This window comes from Panthera tigris, chromosome B3, assembly GCF_018350195.1.
Source record: "Panthera tigris isolate Pti1 chromosome B3, P.tigris_Pti1_mat1.1, whole genome shotgun sequence".
NCBI lineage: Eukaryota > Metazoa > Chordata > Mammalia > Carnivora > Felidae > Panthera > Panthera tigris.
In genome coordinates this window covers 37,315,823-37,339,206 of record NC_056665.1, presented here as the reverse complement: position 1 = coordinate 37,339,206, position 23,384 = coordinate 37,315,823, and the positions used below count along the sequence as shown (strand labels likewise).

Below are 23,384 nucleotides of genomic sequence, written 5' to 3'. Positions count from 1 at the left end.
AAATGGTTTTTAATACATACACAAAGTGGTGCAACCATCACCATAGTCCATTTTAGAATATTTTTCTTATCCCCAGAGAAATCCTACACCTTTCAGCTATTTCCCCCATTGCCCACAACTCATTTCACCCTGAGGCAGCTGCTAATCTGCTTTTTGTCTCTGTAGATTTTATGTCTTTGTAAATTTATATGAAATGTCCAAAATAGGCAAATCTACAGAGACAGAAAGCAGATTAGTATTTTGGACATTTCATATAAATGAAATCATATATAGTCTTCTGTGTCTGACTTATTCATTTTTCTTTGGGCATGTGTGTGTGCTTGTATAATATTTGTAATTTTTTGTATGTTTATATGTCTGGATTCAGAACAGAATAGGCACAGAGAAGGAACTTAATAAGTATTACTAAATGAATGTACATGTACATGAATATATTTTCTAAAAACATAAATGGGATCATACTATACCTACTATACTTTGACTTGCCTTTTTTTTTCTTTCTTAATAATATTTATTGAAGATCTTTCCATGCCATATCCCAAAATGAGATGGTCTCATTCTTTTTAACAGCGCACATATTTTGTATGTATGTTTATAGAGGTTTACCTCTTGAATTTATCAATGTGTATGTCTAAAAGTTCTTAACTTGTTTTGATGGTTTTGTTATATTGTTGCTTTTTTAATAGATGCCATAATAACTGTAACATGTATGGTATTAACTTTGGAGTTTCACTGAAAAATAGGAATAAAAACTAAAACAGGTAAGGATTGTTTGGCTTGAGGAGAAATGGAATGTAAGCTCTTTATGGGATTCTGGCAGTGCACAGCCAAAGCAGTTCATTTTGTATTTGGGTTTCTGAATGTGAGCAAGCCTGTTTTTAGCTTCATGGCATAGTGCTTAAAATAGAATTTAACATGCTATCTTGTGCTTTATGGTGAATTTTAAGACTTTTTCTTGCAGGCATGTAGGTCTAATCTTAAAAAAAAGATCTGAAAGATTTCAGGATAAACATTTTTCTCATACATTAAAATCATCATTCTAGTCTCTAGGGTTCTGTAAGTTACCCAAGAATGGGAATATAGAGGCACCTAGCTTATAGCCTCGCTTATGGTAGGTACTTGGCAATCATTTGTTATTTATTCAAGAAGTATCAGCCACATTCTGTCATTCATTATGTTTGGGTTGCCACTGTGAGGTACCAGGCTATCAGTGATTTGAGTATGTCTCTATGCATGTGTGTGTATTTTTAAACATTCTTGTTATAACAATATTTATTTAAAAATTAATCTTCTTTAAAGTCATGTATGTAATATATTAGCTATTACAGTGGTTCTCAGAGTCCATTTTCCAGACCTCTAGTGGTTCACCAGGCTCTTTCTGGGGGTCCTGCAGGTCAAAATGATTTTTCTAACCAGTAGTAAGGTGTTTGCAAAATCAGTACTGGGTAAAACTGCTGGTGGCTTAGCATGAATTAAGGCAGCGGCCCTAAACTGTACTAGTTTAGCACATGACCGTGCATTTGGAATTAAAAAATAAATGCCAGTTACACTTAGTGTCCTAAATAAGTCCTCCCCCCCCAAATGTACTGATTGATTATGTCTCAGTCCTTGAGTACATTTTAAGATACACGTTGTGTGATGAAATGGTAAGTACCTGTAAAAGCACTTTTACTGAGTACCAAACCCTATGGTTAACTGAAAGAAAAGGTGTTGTTTAGTTGTTTGAGTTGTAGGCTGAACCTAGCTGCTTTTTTAATGGAATACCGTTTTTACTTGAAAAAATGGCTGACAAAGTGTGGTTATACAGACTTGGATATTGAGCAGACAGTTTCTGTGCAAGAGAACAATTGACAATATTTGTTGCTGATGATAAAATTCAAGCTTTCCAGGGAAAACGGAATTTTGGGAGACTTGTATTTGCTACTGTGTTTGATAGGTTCCCGGTACTTTTTGATAAGATCACTGGTGGTACTAATGAACGTGATGCATTGAAGTTGTGTAGTGGAAGTGTCGACATTTGGAAGAGCTGCGTAACTCAGTGAAGCAATGATTTCTAAATAATGCATGGGATTACAACATCATGCATGGGTAAAAAGATACATTGGAAATGGAAGATAGACCAATGGATTTCAGTAAATCAGAGTAGGAAGTATTCAGTGATCCGGTTTCAGATTCCATATTGCAACAGCCTTTAAGAAACTGCCACTTGCTGAGTTTTGGTGAAGGATCAAAGAGTATCCATAGTTACTTGAAAAGGCTATTGAAATATCTTTTTCCAACTACATACCTGTGTGAGGCTGAATTTTCTTCATGTACTTTAGTCACAACAACCTCATGCAGCAGATTAAATGCAAAAGCGGATACGAGAATCAGGCTGTCTTTATTAAGCCAGAGGTTTGTATTAAAGAGGCGTGTAAAAATGTAAAACAATGACAGTTTTCTTGTTAATATATTTTTGTCTTGGAATATAGTTCTTAAAATTTACATGTGATTTATGTTAACAAATAGTGAATTTATTATTTTTTTTTATTTTTGAGAGATAGAGCATGAGTGGGGGAGGAGCAGAAAGAGAGGGAGACCCAGAATCTGAAGCAGGCTCCAGGCTCTGAGCTGTTAGCACAGAGCCCGACGCGGGGCTCAAACTCACGGATTGCGAGATCAGTTGGACACTTAATGGACTGAGCCACCCAGACGCCCTGTGAATTTATTATTTTAAAATTATAAATCTTTAAAAAATTTGTTTTAATTTCTAATACAGTAAATATGAATAGATTTAATCAACAAAGATTTTGGGCGTCTTCCATTTTCTAGACTGTAAAAGAGTCCAGAGAGCAAAATCTTGGAGAACCTGAACACTGCTTGTATAAGAGTCACAGTGCAAGAGTCTGTAGCTTAAAATGAGACTAGCCCTTTCACCTTCTCACCCGTGGTATTTTTTTTTATTATTTAAAAGAAAAAATAGCTTGTTTATAGATAATAGTGATCCCATTTACAAGGCAAGTTTGCAAGCAGAAACTGTTGAATTATATCTTGCATTTCTGTAGTAAAAATACTAATGCATTGCATTGAATGACTCTGCTCTCAAGTGTTTTAAGTCAGTAATAAAGAGGGAATTGTATAACTTTTTATTTTCTCAAGGTTATGTCTCAACCCTTGATTGGCTTTTTTCTGTTGTAGAGGATAGAAATGGCTTGGATAAATGAAAAATCCATACAGATGTCTCCTAACCTATTTTAGCCAATAATTTCCTCTTTGGTAGATCTTCTTAGCTCTTACCAGGTATCTAAGATGATTGGTTTGCATTCGACCTATTTCATTTTCTTCCTTTCCCTCTTGTGGGATTGAAGTGGAACCTAGAGATTATAAAACTCAGAATGCTTTTCTAGTTTCTTTCTACCTTCTCTAAAGAAGGTAGAACTCTACCTTCTACTCTACAACTTCTACTCTACAACTCTAAAGTTGTATTTGAAAAGTTTCAGCCTCTGTATTCCTCAAGTGTCTTTCCCCAGGGTGTCAAGTTAAGACTGGAAAATGAAGATTAAAAAACATTTTTTTTTTTAATGTTTATTTATTTCTGAGAGAGAGAGGGAGGCAGACCGCGAACGGGGAAGGGGCAGGGGGAGAGAGAGAGAGAGAGAGAGCGCGAGAGAGCACGACACAGATTTCGAAGCAGGCTCCAGGCTCCGAGCTGCCACCACAAAGCCCATCACGGGGCTTGAACTCACGAACCACGAGATCATGACCTGAGCGGAAGTCAGATGCTCAACCGACCGAGTCACCCAGGCACCCCTGGAAAATGAAGACTTTTGTACAAAAGTTATTCCAATCTGTGATTTCAAAATCAGGTGACATCTTAAAGGTGAAAGGTTTTTTTTTTTTTTTTTTTTTAAAGTGTGCCATTCTTTGTGTAATTGAATACTAATTATTCAATTCAGGGACAGTAATATGAATTTTAGGATTGCCATTATTTTTCACTCCTAAATTTAAATTGTAATCCCAGGAATAGTTTAGACTAATAAGAAGGGGGAAACAGTTAAAGTTAATAACTCTTAATTCCAGACTATTTTTAAAAAATATTTTAATTAAATTTGCCTAATGTTTATTTAGTTTTGAGAGAGAAACAGAGAGCAAGATCATGCATGCGTGGTCAGGGGAAGGGCAGAGAGAGGGAGACAGAGGATCCAAAGCAGGCTCTGCGCTGACAACAGAGATCCCAATGTGGGACTTAAACTAATGGAACCACGAGATCATGACCTGAGCCAAAGTCGGATGCTTAACCGACTGAACCACCCAGGAGCCCCAGAGTTTTTCCAAGTGGCAAACCTGCTATGCCCAATAGAAAGAATATCAGATAACACTCATTTGTAATTAGCAGCATTATTTGCATATGAAAATGTGCTGTAACTCTTGAATAGTTTGGTTAAGTTCAGCTTTGCTATTTAATGGGTTGATTGATAATTGTTTAGAACATATTTTCTTGTAGGTAAACACTTCATACTGTACTGAGGTATTTTCTGGAATCTGCTGATCTTAACAGGTGATTCTGTTGAGTGTGGAGGGTGATACTGAACATTTTGTTTTGCAAACATATTCCAGTTTTATCTGTAGCTTTAGTAAAAGTGGCTCATTTTTTGATGTTCAAATGTCTTGTCATCATAAGTACATAATCTATTTGAAGGACTGGGTTCTGAGGGTGATGTTTGTATTTGTATGGTGGGGGTGGGGTTGGCGTGGTGAGGATACTGTGAATGCTGTTGGGATTCAGGGAGTTTGTCCTCCATCAAATGTAATTCTGCACATAGAGTTAATCAGGGGAAAAAGTGATATTGGTGTGAAGTGCAAATAGTTAAGCTGTTATTAATTAGCTATGGGTTTGAGGTATTTTTTTTTTTTTTTTTAAGATTTTATTTTTAAGTAGTCTCTACACCCAATGTGGGACTCAGACTTATAATCCTGAGATCAAGAGTTGCGTGCTCTACTGATTGAACCAGCCAGGTGCCCTGGTTTAGGGAATTTGATTGAAGTAATATCTTATGAATGAATACAGAAATAATTTTTTTTCACTTGATTTACAAATTAGTTGATCCTGCAATGTTTTCCCTTTTGCAGTCTTTCATAGCTCATTAAAAACATGGATTTTGAAGAGATTTTGTTTTACTTTTTATTTAGTTAGGCCTTTTTAGATAGTCATTTATGTATTGATTAAATATTCAGGTGTATTCTGTGTGCATGGTATTGTGCTAGTCATCATACAGAGATCATTAGAACAATTACTGATGGAAAAGAATTCAGTCTGGTGGAGAGGTGGAGACATATTATCTTGCATCAAAATTATCTGCTTAAGAGCAGTAATAGAGCCATGCATGGCTGATCTGTATGTTTTACTTAACTTTGAATCTCTACGTTTTTGAGTTATTTAAAATTGTTTCTCCTCAACTTTCACATGAGAATACTATAGATAAGTAAAAACAAACAAACAAAAACAAAAACAAAAACAAAATTAGTTACCATAACCTAACTCTTTTGGAAAACTTACTATAGTCTTTTGTTCTGAAATTGTTGTATCACTCCTGTCCAGCTGCCTGCCCGCTGCCTACCTCCCGTCCTGCTGGGCCCATGGTTTTAAAAAAGGATAATTCCAGGTGCCTGGGTGGCTCAGTTGGTTAAGCATCTTGATTTTGGCTCAGGTCAATGATCTTACTGTCTTGAGATTGAACCCTGTGTCAGGCTCTGGGCTGGGCGTGGAACCTGCTTAGGATTCTCTCCCTCTCTGTCTCTCTCTCTCTCTTTCTTTCTTTCTCTCTCCCTCCCCCCCCCCCCCCCCCCCCCCCCCGCCGCCCCGGTGTGCACACATGCTCTCTCTCTCCCCCTCAAAAAAAAAAAAAAAAAAAAAAAAAAGATCATTCATTTCAGGTTAGTATTTTGCCAAGCTAAATTAACCAAAATCTATTAGTAGCAAAGGACTTTTAAGTAAAGTAATGATCCTATTGAAAGTTAGTTTACTGTTAAATCTTTGACAGATCTTAGCTTTTCAGAAAATTTCCTCTAATGGCTAGTTTTATCCCTTGAATGAAACTAGACAATTTGAAGTGTGGTAGAATTTCGAACTGTTAAAACAGACATTTTCTATTGTATATCCTTGCCTACCCTAACATAAAGTAAAGGTTATTTTCACATTATATATGGTACAAAGTGCCATTTTATTTTTGAACCTTTATATGACCTGTCTGGAGGTTTTAGGATCTTTATTCCTGGTGTGGCCAAACTTCATGATGAAATGCCTTGGATGGGTGTTTTTCAGTCATCGTGCTAAGGTGCTTGATGGCACAGTCTGGAGACACATCCCCTTCACTTCTAGGAAATTGTCTTGTATAAATCCTTTAGTAATTTTCTCCCTTTCATTTTCTGTTTTCTCTTGTCAGAGGACTGGATCTGTGCTTTTATTTTATTTGTTTTGTTTTAAACCAGTTGAACATTGTCTTTTGCTCTTTGCGCTTGTGACTTAATTTTTCTTTTTTCTTCCTTTACTGTCATTTTGTTTCTTTTTAGGGAGGGAATGTGATAGGTGTTTGTGTATGGTCAGTTTGTATTTAACTGGTGGACATTGTAAACTTTGTGAAGCTCATAATATGAACCATATTAATATATGATAACCATTCTTAAATAGTTGCCAATGTTGAATTAAGATTTATGAGTGATAATAGAAATTGTGTTCTTTCCTAAAAGGTAGGTTGCTTTAAAAAATGTGTATACAAAATAATATGTATAATTTTGTAGAGGAATGCATAACTTATAGAGGACTAATAAAACATCACGCTTAATAGAGTATTCCAAAACTTTGAAGTCTTTTTTGCTGTATCCTCATCCTGTCTCCTCTGTAGTTCCTTTTAGGTAATTTGTATTAATAGTTTGCTTTAAAAAAATGGCAGTGAAATATTAGTTGTGTATATTATTTACTTGTAAGGTTGTTTTTAAGTTGTTGCTTCTGGTTAAACCATCTAATTATATCATAGTCTTATAAATTTCCAAATTTGATACAGCGTTCTTTGAAGAGGAGGATTCCATAGGTGGAGGTGGAGGGGGAAGGTTTGGAGACCTCATTTTGAAAACACGCAGAACTGTGGTAAATACATATGCCCGTAGAATCTAGCAATTATGCCTAAAGGTGTTTGGGGAAGACAAAGGGACTTAAGTTAATTGCCACAGTGATCAACATTTGGTTAAGTCTTGGAAAGTGCTTAGATTTATATGTGTCATGCTGTAATCCATGAGGAAGTTGAGTTGAAGTGGTGAGAAAAGTCTTATCTTTTTGGTTGGTGGAAGCATAAACCATTAAAGTCTGCGTTACACATCATATATTTTTTCCATTATTTTGCTTGATACATTTTAAAAAGTTTTATGTAAAGTAAACATAATTATTCCTTTACTGGGCTAAATGTAGTCTGTGCTAAATCTTGAAAACAAGTATTCTCCCCTTCCTTTTCCTTTTCCTTGCTTCAGGTTTGGCCTTTCATATCCCGGTTACTTAAGGCAAGGATCTCATTCCATCACTAAAAATGAGGGCTGATTTATGTACCAGATACTGTGTTAGATGCTCAGTAGTCATTTGGGAGTGAAACAGATGGAGTCTTGGCCCTTGTGAAACTTACATTCTAGTATTCCAGTCAAGTACATGAAAAATAGCCTGGTTCTCTCGCACCTTTCTGTATCTGAATTTTTATAAAGAACACATGTTTTTATAATTAGCAAAAAAAATGCTGCTTTGAGATTTTGGAAGTTTTTTTTGTTTTTGTTTTTTTTTTTTTAATACGAAATTTATTGTCAAACTGGTTTCCATTGAAAGTTTTTTTTTTTTTTTGACATAACAGTTGAATGCTTTGTTATAGAAAGTTGAATAGTTATTTGTTTAAGGTATACTTATTAAAGGTAGTTTTTGGAGAAAGGAGATATGGGAGGAAAAAGGAAAAGATTGACATAATTACCATGGGAAGTTTGATTGCTGGCTTACTGGAAAATTTAGTGGGATGCCTGTGCCCATTGCAATTGAGGATTATAGATGTATAGTAACATCTGTTTGCCTGTGTGCATGGATTCTTCTGTCTGCCTGAGTTGTAAAGTTGGAACCAGTTGAGTGTGCCAGCAATAGGGGGGAAGGGAATTTTGCAAAGGAAAGTTTAATGATGGATCAACGGAATCTTTCTAAGCTGGACCTGAAGAGGGTGGATGGACAGACAGTGATTAACGTCAGTGAATTGGAGATATTTATGATGTTGAATTGTCGCAGTGAAGGTACTTGAGTAAGAATAGGAGGTGGTAGTTGGAGGATTTAGTGTTTGAATCAGGGATTTTGGAGGTGGTATAAGTTCTGGTAGAAAGATCCAAGGTGTGGCCACCGGAGTGAGTGGCTGAGGGTGGAGAGTAATGATAGAAAGTTAAGAAACACAGCTGAGGGTATTGGGTTGGAGTCTGGATAGTTGAGGCAGGTGCTAAAACCTTCAGTGAATGACAGGGATATTGTTGTAGAGCTGCACTGTCCATAACTGTTGCCACTAGTCATATGTGGCTATTGAGCATTTGAAATGTGGCTGGTCCAAATCGAGATGTGCCAGAGGTGCAAATATACAATGGATTTTGAAGACATAGTGTGAAAAGGGGGATGGAAAATAGCTCAGTAATATTTTTTAAGTTGATTATATGTTGGAATGATAATATTTTGGGTATTTTGGATTAAGTAAAATATTAATTTTACCTGTTTCTTTTACTTTTTAAAAGTATAGTTTGCACAAAATTTAAAATTACATGTGTAGCTTGAATTTGGAGGTTATATTATATTTCTTTTGGGTAGTGATTTTCTGGAAGTATTATCACCAATAAGTAGTATGAGGATTAGAAGGGAAGTAGGAGTCTGTAGAACCCAGTATAAGATATCCTTTGGGAGGCGTGCCTGGGTGGCTCAGATTAAGTGTCTGACTTCAGCTCAGGTCATGATCTCACGGTTTGTGAGTTCGAGCCCCGAGTTGGGCTCTGTGCTGACAGCTCAGAGACTGGAGCCTGTTTTGGATTCTGTGTCTCCCTCTCTCTCTGCCCTTCACCTGCTCAAACCCTGTCTCTCTTTTCTTCAAAAATAAGTAAACATTAAAAAAAAAAAAAAGAATCCTTTGGGAGAGGGAGTGGATCTTTCTTTCTTTCTTTCTTTCTTTCTTTCTTTCTTTCTTTCCTTCTTATTTATTTATTTTGAGAGAGAGAGAGAGAGAGAGAGAGAGGCAGAGAGAGAGGGAGAGAGAAAATCCCAAGCAGGCTCCATGCTGTCAGCACAGAGCCCAGAGCGGGGCTCAGTCTCACGAACCGTGAGATTATGACCTGAGCTGAAATCAAGACTTGGACACTTAACTGACTGAGCCACTCAGGTGCCCTGGGAGTGGATGTTTCTTAGACTTATTTTCATTGGTCCTCTGATGCTTTCACTTCTGCTGTTTTTATGCTTAGAATTTCCTTTTGTTCTCCACACCTACCTCTGCTCGCTTCCCCCCATACCTGACCTCAAGGAGTTTGCCTCATTCATGTGGGGGAGAGAAATGTCTAGAAAAACTATAATGGAAAGTAATATAAAAGAGTAACTGTATGAGTAGTTAACAATGGATTCATAAGAGGAAGAGGTCGCTTGTGCCTAAGCTTATTTCATACTGGGCCTTAGAAGACTTTTGATAGTTGGTGATCACAGGGGGGTTATTTCAAGCAGAGGGAACAGCATGAACAAAGGTAATGAGAGAAAACACTGAGGTATGTTTTATGGAACACGCAGTAGATTCATGTGTGGAGACAGATGTAAGAGAGTAATGCAAATTCTGGGAAGATGGGGGTCAGATTGCTATCAGAACTTATCATGTTGGAATTATGAGTTTGAAACTGTACTAAGTTTTGTAAAGGAAAAGGACAGAATTCTGTATGTATATGTTAACAAGAAGACCTGACATAGTTTGGGTGCTCAAGGAAGGCTTCCCTGTTTCTAACCTCTGAACTACAAAATTCCCCACATCCAGGTCCTGTCACATCTTTCTTAATGTTATGCCTTTCTTTCCTTCCCAACTACCACCCTTATTATTTTGCTTATTATTAGTACTTATTATTAGTATCATATTGGTGTTTATCAACAACCTCTAAATTGGTCTCATATCTTAATTTCCCTTTTGAATTCACTTACTCTTCAGTCAGATTGACTTTTTGATTATATGCCGTCTCTTCCCCACCCCCTCTAATTCCTGCAATTTGAGCATTTTTTTTAATGTTTATTTTTGAGAGAGAGAGACCATGAGCGAGCAAGGGAAGGGCAGAGAGAGAGAGGAAGACAGAGGATCTGAAGCAGGCACTGCACTGACAGCAGAGAGCCCGATGGGGGGGTCAAACTCAAGAACTGTGAGATCATGACCTTAGCCTAAGTCTGATGCTTAACCAACTGAGCCACCCAGGTGCCCCGACAATTTGAACAGTTTGTATATCTCCTCATTCTTTGTAGGACTAAGGCCAACATTCTTTAACCATCCAAACTAAGTAATTTATTGTTTGGATACCAGTAACATGTTGACTAGGCATTGGGCAGATTTATATAATGTCTTTATTTGAGGGAGGTAATGTGTATACTTTCTAATAAGTTTGCATTACCAAAATGGTTCATAATACTTAAGACAGATCCCACACTATCATTACTCATATATTTTATTGACAAGGAACAAGATACAGTCTGTATAGACAGCGTATAGTTTGATAGAGAATAGATAAGTAAACAGGATTTTTCTGCATATAGTATAAGGGCTGTTGGGTTGAACTGTGGAGCATATGGGAAGGTAAATTTACTAATGTTGAGGGTTGCCTGAAGAAAGTATCCCAAAGGTAATAATGTCTAATTTGACACCTGAATGAGTTGAAGTTAGCTAGGAAAAGGTTGGAGAGGGGGAAGAATTACTTGCTGAAAGAACAGCATGTATATACAAATCCTGAATGATGGAGAGCTGGTTTAAGGGGGTTAGTGGCAGTGGCTGAGACTGGATCATCAAGTATATCTTAGGCCATGCTAGGAAGTTTGGCCCCCATCTTGAGTGCAGTGGGTAATCATTGCAAGTTTTAAGCATGAGAATGACCTGATAGACATGTTTTAGAAAGATCACTAGTGTGGAGAATGATTTGGAGGGTATAATATTGGAGATAGAACAGCTGAGTCTTTTGTAGACATCTAGGAAGAGATCATGGTAGTCTGAATTAAAGTGATAATAAGGACTTAGACATTTTAAAGTGGTACGATTTGAAATGACTTGGTAAATAGACATGAGTGAAGGAGAATGTGTTGAGGAAGTTTCTGGCTTGTATAGCTGGTTAGGTGGATAGAAGGTTTGACAGAAATTTGATGTATTAGGTTTGGACATGTTGAGTTGAGTACTTGTGGGACATAAAGGTGTTTAGCAGAAGTGGATTTGGGAATTACTGAATTAGAGATGGCATTTTAAAGTCATGAGATGGATGAGGTCACCGAGGAAGACTGGTCTGAGTGAAAAGAGAGTCAAGAATACAGAGGAATTCTCAGAGTTAAGACCTGGAATAGTTTTTACAAATATCTTTTAAAACTTTAAACCTCTTTTATGGACTGCGTTAATGTTTTTAGAAATTTTTCTTTCCTGTGATGCTTGGGTGGCTCAGTCGCTTAAGCATCTGACTCTTTGATCTTGGCTCAAGTCATGATCTTATGGTTTGTGGGATTGAGCCCTGCATTGGGCTCTGTGCTGACAGCATGGAGACTGTGTGGGATTCTCTCTCTCCCCCTCTCTCTGCCCCATCCCTGCTTGATCTCTCTCTCTCTCTCTCTCAAAACAAATAACTTAAAAAAAATAGTTAAGAAAAAAGAATTTTTTTTCCTTAGGATTTGATATAATGGACTCTTTAAAACTGTGCAATTGAAGATATTGTTTGCTGTCTAAATCTGTTTGGTTTGTGAGTTCAGTTAGCAAGAGTTCATTAGTCCAGAGTATTTTGAAAGTATATGTAAGATTGCTAGCACAGAATTCCTTAAGAAGTTTGGGAAAAGGATTAGAGATCAGTCATCATCTACATAACATTTTAACTGCATGCAGTAACATGACTATATTGATTTGACATTTGGTAAAGGTAGTTCACATGTTTTATAACTCATGTTTAGTTTTAGAGTATTAATACTACAATGACCGTATAATTTATCATCCATACTGGGGCACTTTTAAGGGTGGAAGGGGATGCTTTTAATAATTTTGTGAGAGCAACAGGCATAAAAGGGAACTCCTGGAAAATTTGAAGATCTTATAATTTATTCTAGAATCTTCTTTTGTGAAGTGCTAAGAAATGAGATGATAATAGATTAATATATAATAATAAAGAAGGCTTTGTGGATAAGTAAATTTGCAGAATGTTAGATGCAACGTTAACATTTCTGCTGGCCTTCTTAGGACCTTTTATGTGTTCAAATATGACTTGAGAAAGGAGGGCATGATTGAGAATTACAGAATCTTGAATTTCTTGAACTTGTTTTGCCATAGAACCCTATTTCTCTGAATATCTATTAATACTATGAGCCTAGTTTAGAAAATGCTGATTTAGAGTATCCTGTTATTTAAATTGAAGCTCGACTTAAAAATTTCTTTCTTTCTTTCTTTCTTTCTTTCTTTCTTTCTTTCTTTCTTTCTTTCTTTCTTTCTTTCTTTTATTCTTTCTTTCGTTCCTTCTTTCTTTCTTTCTTGAGAGAGCGCATGAGCAGGGGAGGGGCAGAGGGAGAGGGAGAGAGAGGATATTAAGCAGTGTCCATACCCAACCTTGGAGCCCCCCATGGGGTTCGATCTCAGGACTGTGAGATCATGACCCAAGCCAAAGTCAAGAGTTGGATGCTTGACTGAGCTACACAGGCACCCCTTAAAGTTCTTTTTTTTTTTTTTAATGTTTATTTATTTTAGAGAGAGAGAGAGAGAGAGAGAGAGAGAGAGAGAGACAGAGCGTGAGTGGGGGAGGGGCAGAGAGAGAGGGAGACACAGAATCCAAAGCAGGCTCCAGGCTCTGAGCTGTCAGTACAGAGCCCGATGCAGGTCTCGAACTCACGAGCCGTGAGATCATGACCTGAGCCAAAGTCGGACGCTCGACCGACTGAGCCACCCAGGCGCCCCACCCCTTAAAGGTCTTTAATGTGAAGCCCAATCAAATTGCATCTTAGTTATAGGTTTTATTTGGGATTTTGATTGGTGATGTCTTGGCAGCTAACTGTATTAAAATAAGTAAATTTTGAAGTATAAAAAAAAAAACCTCAATTATATTTTCCTGAAAAATACTCCAGTTTTGTTATTAGTGGAAACCTGAGGATTGAATACTGATTTATTAAAAGGCCTTTTCCTTGTTATTTCTTCCAAACTAGGCAGTATGCCTGCATTCGTTTCTTCCTTTTTACCATTTTAGACTTACAATGCTCTGATAGGTATTGTTTCTCCTCTGTCTCAGAAGGTATTGGTACGTTTTTGATCCTCAAGTGGAAAATTATGTCTTCTAGATTTAGGAAATAAAGAATTGAACCTGTACTTTTAAGAATGGTGGTTGCTTTCAGTATTTGGAGAAAGGCTTTGGAACTTGATTAGTTGTATGTTTAAAGAATGGCGTTAAGAATGCATTTCTCCTTATTGTTCTTTTTGATTATGATAAACATTTTATTTCACTTTGTAATGGCAACAGAAGCTAACATACTCTTTTAGCATAACTAGAGTATATTTCTTTCTTCTGTTGGCTAGTTTGTAAATTGTCCTTTAGACATACCAGTTAAACATTTTTCCTATTTTTTAAATTTTTTAAAAATGTTTTTATTTATTTTTGAGACAGAGACAGAGCATGAGCAGGGGAGGGGCAGAGAGAGAGGGAGACACAGAATCTGAAGCAGGCTCCAGGCTCTGAGCTGTCAGCACAGAGCCTGATGCCGGGCTCGAACTCACAGACTGTGAGATCATGACCTGAGCCAAAGTTGGATGCTCAACCGACTGAGCCACCCAGGCCAGGTGCCCCTTTTTCCTCCTATTTTTGTACTTAAAAAAATTACTCCTTCCTTGGCAGTAACTTTAACATTTTGTTGTTGTTGTTGTTGTTGTTGTTGTTGTTGTTGTTGTATTCTGGATATGTTAAAACGGCTACTGTTAAGAGTTTTTGACGTCAGAGATTTAGGAGTAGTTCATCTTTCTTCTCTTTAGTAAATTTCAGGAAGTGTGTAGTGTTTTTCCATGGTCCTCACCTTGAAATGTATTTTTATGTACATTAATGGAATTTCTTGAAAGAGAATATGAGCAGTTTCTTAAACTTGATTTCATTACTATAAAACTTCTACATATAAATATTAATCATAATCTGTTCTGAAGAATGCTCTGTGTAAGTTTTGCAATAAGTAGCAATTTTATTGTTCACTTTATTGTTGTGAAGTTGTTTCTCTTATCTATAACCAAAGAAATAATCAGGTGAAAGTGTTTTGTGTAGAAAAGGAAGGGTTGTTACAGGTTTCTGATGGGATTTTCTAAAAAAGATTTTAAGTTAATCGCTATAGCCAATGTGGGGCTTGAATTTACAACCCAGAGATCAAGAGTCACACACTCCACTGAGTGAGCCAGTCAGGCACCCCTGATGGGATTTTTAAAAACACTTAGGCAGGCTGTGATTGTAAGACCTGAACAACATTTTTCTGCAACATATTTTTTTTAATTTTTTTAAATTTATTTTTGAGAGAGTACAAGCGGGGAGGGGTAGAGAGAGGGGTCAGAGGATCTAAAGCCAGCTCCGCGCTGACAGCAGCAAGTCTGATGTGGGGCTTGAACTCCTGAACCTTGAGATTGTGACCTGAGCCGAAGTTGGACGTTCAGCCAACTGAGCCACCCAGGCGCCCCTATATTTTTTCTTTTTAATATTTTTCTGTAGTTTTTGAGAAATCATTACTAGGGCTTTTATTTTTTATTGTTTTTTAAAGTTAGTTTATTTATTTATTTAAGTAATCTCTACACCCAATGTGGGGCTTTAACTCATGACCCCGAGATCAAGAACCTTTTCTGACCGAGCCAGCCAGGCGCCTCATTCCCAGGCTTTTAGAACATTTGTGTACATCTTTTTCTAAGCTTATTTTTCTCTGAAAAGCAAGTCTGTAAATCAAGACTGAAAGATAACCTTAATTAAGTAGTTAAATAATTAAGGACAAAGTGTTTTGAATAATAACCTTAAGATTGGGGTATCCTGGGGAAAAATAGTCACCTGCATCCTAAGTAGTTGAGCAATGTTGTTTGTAACCTTATTGTTATCTGAAGGGGACTCTCTTAGGATGTGCCACAGGGCTCTGTACTTGATCCTGTTATATCCCAAGTTTTAAAGATGACCTTTGAATATTTAAGAGGCAAAATTCTGATTTTGTAGGTGGCACTGGGAAGAATACGTTAGATGACAGAATCAAAGGGAGTTAGTTCATCATCATCTCCTGGGCACTTAACCAAGTGTCATGTACTATACTTAGCCTAGGTGATATGGAGATAAGTGCTTGTCCTTGAAAAGCTCAAAGTCTAGGCAAGGACAGAGACCAGAAAATCAACAATTTTTAACACCATGTATGTACTGCAATAGAGGGTGAAGAGTGCATTTCCTCAGAGGGGTTTTGAAAGGCTAGAATGATGAACTGGAAAAAAAAAATGAAGTTTAATAGCACCTGATATAAAGTTATAATTTTAAATTTAAAAATTTTGTTTTAAAACATAAGAAGGTTTAGCCTAAAAGCAGTTCCTATGAAAAAAAAATGAATAAACGTTTCACTTAACTTCAAGCTTAGTACGAAACAACAATTTGATGTAGATGCAAGTTCCCCTCACTGCTGAAACAAAAACATAACACCACATCCTTCCCCTTGCCCAGATAAAACAAACCAGTCAGCTTACAAAGCAAATGCCTTATTAGGTTACATGGTAGAAATACTGTGTTCAAAATAAGAGAGGTAGTAACACTGCTGTATTCAAGATTAGGCCATTATCTGGAAAGTTTCAATCACTTCAGAGTGTACACAGAAACAGTGGACTGCTTAAGGGCTCCAGAGAACAGTGATCAGGGTAGGATGGGGTCTAGAAACCAAGCCAGTTGAGGGAAGAGAACCCTCTCAACACATTTAAAGAATAGACTCTGTGGAACACCAATGGAACACAACTTCAGAACGATTGGGTGGAGTTAAAGGAAAGTTTTGATTCATAGAGCTTTTGTGTAAGGAAGATCCCTTTAAGATTAGATTGTGAAGTCTTAGAAGAGTTTGAGCAGAGGCTGGGAGACCATCATTTAAGGGGGTACAGTAAAACTTCATATAATGGAGAGTTGGACAAGAAGATTCCTAAAATTTTATTTGATGTTATACTCTTAGGATTCTCCTATTTCCAAGAACATCATTTTCAAATTATCAGATAGTGTGTGTCATTATCAGTACTCTGCAACATCGCGTGGACTTTGGCATCTGACTTTTGAGTTGGGTTCCATTACTTGCTAGCTCTGTAACCTTGAGTAGGTTACACCTGTTACTCTGAAATAGTTCTCTTGATAATTTCCCTCTAGGGCTTCACCTAAATGTCTTTTCTGGGACTCAGAAGGCTATGATTTAAATACTTTTTGTTTAGTTAGAGAATACATTTTTCCCCTCACATTGTGTTTTGTTCATACTTGTCTTTTCCTCCTTTTAGGTTTCTTAACGTTCTCTCAGATAGAGTATATTATTTCTTTCATGGCTTCTTACCTTGTTTGAAAACTTAAATTAGATGAGATATGGTATCTTCCAATTGCAAATGCAGTGTTTTGCTTGTTTTTGGTTAGGGGAGTTTGGAAAAAAATCCTCAATCTTTTATAATATGATAGAATTAAAATTTCTTCAAGTCCTGCTTATTATTTTTAAATTCTAGATTTTATTGAAAAGTGAACGATGGGGGCACCTGGCTGGCTCAGTTGGAAGAGCATGTGACTCTTGATCTCGGGGTTGTGACTTCGAGACCCATGTTGGATGCAGAGATTACTTAAAATCTTACAAAAAAAACCCCCACAATAAAAGTGAATGGTGATTGTTCTCATGATTATGTAAAGTTCTAATTGTTAAAAGATGTAGTTAGAATATTGCATGTGACCTGCAGTTTTTTTTTGCATTATTTCTTGGTCCTATCTCTTCTGTGTTGCCTGTCACATTTTCTTCTTACCTTATATATAGATAAATAATTCTTGTTGCCATATATTTTAGCTGGAAATCTTGTTAGTCTTTTTTGTTTCATCTGTCCCATAGGTGGCTACTTGGATAGCCTTAAACATTATTTTTATCACATTTTGTTGCCCCCAAATATGATTGTTTACTCTGTGTAGTCTAAATTCCTTATGTCATATAGTGCCCCCTGTCTCAGTGTAACACACAATGTGCCCTGGCTGAGATTGTGGGTAAGATGCTTGTATTGGTTAGTTGTTATGAGCTTAGGCTCTGGAGTCAGGTTGGGTTTGAGCTCTGTCTCCATCACTTATTTACTGTTGGAATTCAAGGTTAGCCTCAGTTTCTTATCCATGCAATACGAATGATAATGGTCTGTCTCTTGGGTTCATATGAGGGTTACGTAAGTTAATCACATTTACTATAATTAGTACGTGATTGGGATATTGTAAGCTTTTAACACATACTAGGTTTATCATTTTTATTCTGCCAGCCCATGTAAATGACACTTAAAAAATTTGATTGAAAACCTTACTAACCTAGATTCACTAACTATACAGATTGTTTATATTTCCTTAACAATGGAAGAATGGAAGAATGAGAAGAAAGCTTTCCTTTAATAGAGTTATACAGTTATAGAATTTTGATATTTTAAGGAACGTTTGAGAACCTCTAGTTAATCTCTCATGTTTTGAAGTGAGAAAACAGACCCTGTGAAAGATTGCGATTCAGTAAATTAGTGGTCAAGTTGGTACTGGAATCCAAGCTCTGTATACTAGTACCATATTATATTATGCATGTACCTAGTAGCACATAGTAGGTGTGTAGTAACTTTTGAGAATCGAATTAATATGATGATTATGTGTTTCTGTTTCTGAAGACTAGCTTATCTCTATGTATTCATTGTTCCCGTATTCCCTTTTTCTTCATACTCATTTAGGGGCTGTGCGTTGATCCAAAAAGCATTTATTGAACATCTGTGGGCAGAACAGCCTTTTACTTAAATAAAAGTCATGTTTTCCTACCTCTGCATAAGAAGTTTGGCAATGTGTTAGAATTTCACACTCTAAACTTTGTTTTTTATTAGAAAAAATATTTCATCCAAGTTTTAAAATGTTCTGAGTTAGGTTTGTTATTTTTAGTATCCAAGTTCTCATCTGGAAGGAGCCTTTTGAAGGACACGTCCTTATGTTTCGTGAAATGTGATAGAACATAAATGAGGATGATTTTCAAATTATCTATCAAAAATCCAAAGCCATGGTACACCAATTGAACAGTGCTAGGTTTATGCTTAAAGGAGAATGGGATCTCCATATTTTGTCATTATGTGGGACTAACTGCACCCTGTATGATGGAATAAAGACCAGAAGAAGAGGAAGATCAACTGGAGGAGTAGGCCCTAGAGGTCACTTTTTAGTTATCTTATATTGAGAAATAAATACAGTGTGAGAAATTGGGTGGAACAAGATTTTGGAGATAATTAGCCTGATTTGTTGCCTTAGTAGAAACTGTCTAACTAGGTTTTCTGGTTGAACTGGACATTGCTGGCCAATTACTACTGCTTATTAACCATTTCAGATGGAGAGGATTAGAAATGATGTAGAAATCATTTTCAGTAGATGAAGCATCTGACTTTAAAAATAATGAAAGAATAATTGTGTTGTACTGTACAAACTTTTTAATGTATACAGTTTTAGAATTATTGATGATTGCTGTTGTGGAGAGAAAGCAAAAGTATGGGGCGGGGGAAGAAAGCAAAGGCATAAATGAAATATGACACTGTTAAATGCCTAATTTGTCTGTGTTCAGAATTCAGTTTGGTTTACTATCGGTTGTTATTTGATACCAGATAAAGATTCATAATATAGTCTGCTTTATTATGATTAATCCTGTAGACTACTTGCAGTGGGATGTGTGAATGAAAGTAATTATGTTGTTCAACGGGAGGTACCTAATTCTTATTCACAATTTAGTGGTGACCTTTAATAATATAAGGTCATGACTAATGAGACAATAATCCTGGCACTTTTTATTTAATAGCAAAAAGCAGTACTTGTTGATATTGCTTGAATATTATTTTGTATTTGGTCCCTGCCTTTATAGTTGGCATAGTGTTCCCTCTCTCTCTCTCTCTCTCTCTCTCTCTCTCACACACACACACACACACACACACACACACACACACACACACACGTGTCTGTGTGTGTGTGTGTGTGTGTATAAAATTTTACATATCGAAAGGAGATTCAGTTGAAATGTCTTCTTTTTGAAAGGTGAAGACCTCCCCCTCCTCTCTCCCCATTGTCCTGAGAGCACTGGAAGCCAATCTTATACTGCCAAAGCAGAACACTAGAGGATTCCTCTCTGTCAAAAGTGATCAGACCAAAGGAAAAAAGGAATCCTCAAAATAGCCAAGTTCCTGCCTGATCATCCTAGAATGAAGTACCCCAGTCTGCTCACTCAGATCATCTGATCATGTTTTTAGTATCTTACTTTCAGATACAAATGTAAACCAGTGATCCTCTGTTGTTTGAGGAAAATGTCAGGCATGAAAGGCAGGTACCAAAGCAGATAGCAGAAAAGAACCCAGAGGTTACAGAGACCACACAGACAGCAGAAGAAAACAACAATGTCATATATCCAATTTATTTATATCGTCAGAGAGAAAACAAGATACTACATTCATGAAAACTAAGAACAAGACGTAGGGGGAAAAGAAAAGAAAAAAGGCATGCAACAGAGCAGAGCTCATGGGAATGAAAATTTTAATAGGAGTGTTAGAAGATCAAGTTGAGGAAATCTCTCAGGAAATAGAGCTAAATGGAAGAGATGTAAAATGCAAGAGAAAAAAGAAAATAAAGACAAGTTAGAGAATTGGTCTAGGAAGACCGGTACCCAAATAATAGGCATACAAGAAAAGGACTAGCAAAAAGACAAAGTAAGAAAACCTCCCAGAATGGAAGGACATGCCTCTCTAAATTTAAAATACTCAGCAATTACCAGTTCATACAATTAGCGCAAAAACAAAAGCCCTACCAAAAAACCCAACCCAACACTAAGACCCAACACTGTAAAATTGCAGAGCATGTAGAAAGAAGCTTCTATAAGCTTCCTGAGGGGGATATACAGGTGACTATGAAGGATTGGAGATCAGGATGATGCCAGGCTTCTTAACAGCAACACTCAAAGCCAGAACACTTTGAGGTAAGGCTGTTAAAATTTTGACAGAACCTGTTTTCCTGTCTAGAATTCTATACTAAGCCAAACTCACTTATTAATTATGGATAAATGAAGATATTTTTGGACAATGCAAAGAATAAAAAACTGTAGCTTCCAGTTCCTTCTCTGGAATCTAGTGGAGGAAATACTCTACTCAAAAAAGAAAACGAAGAGAAAAAAGTGAGATCAAGGAAATGGGATCCAATATGGAAGAGAGACAAGGGAAATTCCCAAGATATGTTGAAGGGAAATTCTGTGACCACAGTTGTGTCCCAGGTCTAGAGAGTAAGCAGTCCAAATTGGAACCTGGTGGAGGGCTACAGAAGGTTATATATTTAAGAAAGAAATTAAAACAGGTTTACCTGATGTATTTGAATACGTTAGTAGGAAAGTTATACTTTTAGCAGTTTACAGATGAATTAGCAGTAATTACATAGAAAACTAAGCAAATACAAAAATGGTGCAGTTATTAATTAAGGAAAGCCAGGTCATACAAAAAAGGAAGAGCAATCCTGATGTACTTTGGTCAACTGTGAATATCATTTACAACCATAGTATAATGTAAACAACAATTGATTCAACCAAAAATTATGATGGGAACTTGGGGATAGAGATGTCATAGCGCTAAACCATTATTGTTTATAATAAGTCATTTTTTCTTGAAGGAAGAATTTTAAGAACACATAAACCTGTTATATAGAATATAGTGAAAAATGCCAGAAGAAATTGCCAAAAAGCCTTGAAAGAGGTTGCCCCAGGGATGTGAAAAATAGGAGCCGGGCAAGGGACATCTGTTTTCTCTCTCTTTGCACTATTTGGCTTTTTAAACTGTGTGCATATGCCTGTTTAATTAAAAAAATTAATTTTTTTTATTTAAAGAAATTTTTTTAAAAGTTTATTTTTGATAGAGACAGGGTAAGCAGAGGAGGGGCAGAGAGAGAGGGAGACACAGAATCTGAGCTCTGAGCTGTCGCCTGACGCAGGGCTCAAACTCACGGACCGTGAGATCATGACCTGAGCCGAAGAAGGACGGTTAACTGACTGAGCCACACAGGCACCCCAAAAATTAATTTTAAAAAGATGCCCCTCACAGAATGCTCTGTGTTCAGAGTATGTACATTTCTCAGGCATTCTGAATTCCCTAGGGTTCTGACAGCTTTATCATTTGGGGATGTAGAGTCAGCAGCATGCTATTTGAGGAGGTAATGATTTCTAGTAGTAGCAGTGGTTGATGTTATCCTCAGTTATAAATATTCATTTTGTTGTAGTGCTAACAAATGGAGATTTTTAAACACATGACAGATTAAAATATATTGCATTTCACCATCTCAGATGTAAGTGTTTAGTTTTCCTCTGTGTTGTCAACACTTTACATTGTGAATTGACTGCTCCATGCTTCTCTGAAGCTTTTTGTTGAGTGATGCTTCAGATGTTTGTGTTTCCTGCCCCCCTTTTATTTAGTTTTAAAAAATACTGCATGCTGGGGCACCTGGGTGGCTCAGTCAGTTAAGCGTCTGACTTCGGCTCAGGTTATGGTCTCATGGTTCGCGAGTTTGAGCCCCATGTTGGGCTCTGTGCTGACAGCTAAGAGCCTGGAGTCTGCTTCCGATTTTGTGTCTTCCTCCCTTCCCCACCCCCCCCCCACCCCCCCGTCTCTCTCTGCCCCTTCCCCTCCCAGACTTGTGCTCTGTCTGTCTCAAGAATAAATAAATATTTTTTAAAAATTCTGTATGCTTACTACAGCCCTTAAGAGCGTGCAGAAGCTGCTCCAATAACAGCAATGGATAGCACCCTATCTTTCACCAAACCTGATTTTAAGGTGCAATGGTTCATTTGAATCCAGATGCATTCTTTTCTTATCCGAACCACCAATTCTTTTAAGCCAAATATTGATGCTTGAAATGGAGATTAGATGTTAAGTCAATTAGTCTTTTAAAAGGTTTTTCTCTTTCCTAATTGAAAAGCTTGTGGTTTGCTTCCTCTAAAAGATGGTATAGTGTAAGAGCACAACATTTGGAGTAGTTGTATAGTATTCAACAACTTTCTTAACCTGCCTAGGTCTCAGTTTTCCTTTTTTTTTTTTTTTTTTTTATGTTTATTATTTATTTTGAGAGAGAGAGGGAGAGAAAATCCCAAGCAGGCTCCGCACTGTCAGCACAGATCCCAGTGCCATGTTTGAACCCATGAACCATGAGATCATGACCTGAACTGACATCAAGAGTCAGATGCTTAACCAACTGAGCCACCCAGATGCCCCCAGTTGTTTCATTTGTAAAATAAGGACAGTACCTCATTAATTGTGATGATTAATTACACATCCTGTAAGAACAAAAAAAATTATACTTCTGTCATCAGCCTTTTTCTTTTGACCATCAAGCAAGAGATTTTATTTTATGTGAATTGTCAATATGTCCTTCCATATAAATAAAATGATAATACATCTGTGGTGCATTTAAATCCTTATACCCAAAGAGTAAGGACAAAAACTGTCATCAGTGAAAAGTTTGTGATAATCACTGAATTTCAGGTTTGTTTGTGTTTGACGTAGGAGAATGGAATTGAAGTAGAAAGACATTATTCTCTTTCTAAAATTTTTACTACTGTCTCTGTAAAATGAAGTGTACATTTGACTAATGCCAACCTAAATTTATTTTTAACTGATAATCTTTGAAGCATAATTTCTGTTATTTCTCCAAAAGCAGAAGCTTACTTATTAACGTAGTGCTTTTCAGTTGAAGTCCCAGTTCCTTTTAAAATAAGTCATAAAAATCTTTAAAACTATTTTGTACTCTTAGGACAATTTGGATAGTAGAAAGAAATTGGTATCTTGCTGACAATATAGTAAGTATTGAATTTCTGTTCGTATCTAAAAAAGAGGAACATTTAGAGGATTTGGGGTAGAATTTGTTTTTAAGGCTTGTAGTATTTC

At 36.7% G+C, this 23,384-nt stretch overlaps 1 protein-coding gene across 6 annotated transcripts in view; it reads left to right on the top strand.

The window, feature by feature from the left end:
• Nucleotides 1-23,384, top strand: part of PIAS1 (protein inhibitor of activated STAT 1) — a 121,057-nt gene that overhangs the window by 7,941 nt on the left and 89,732 nt on the right. The gene's annotated exons all lie outside the window — the stretch shown is intronic.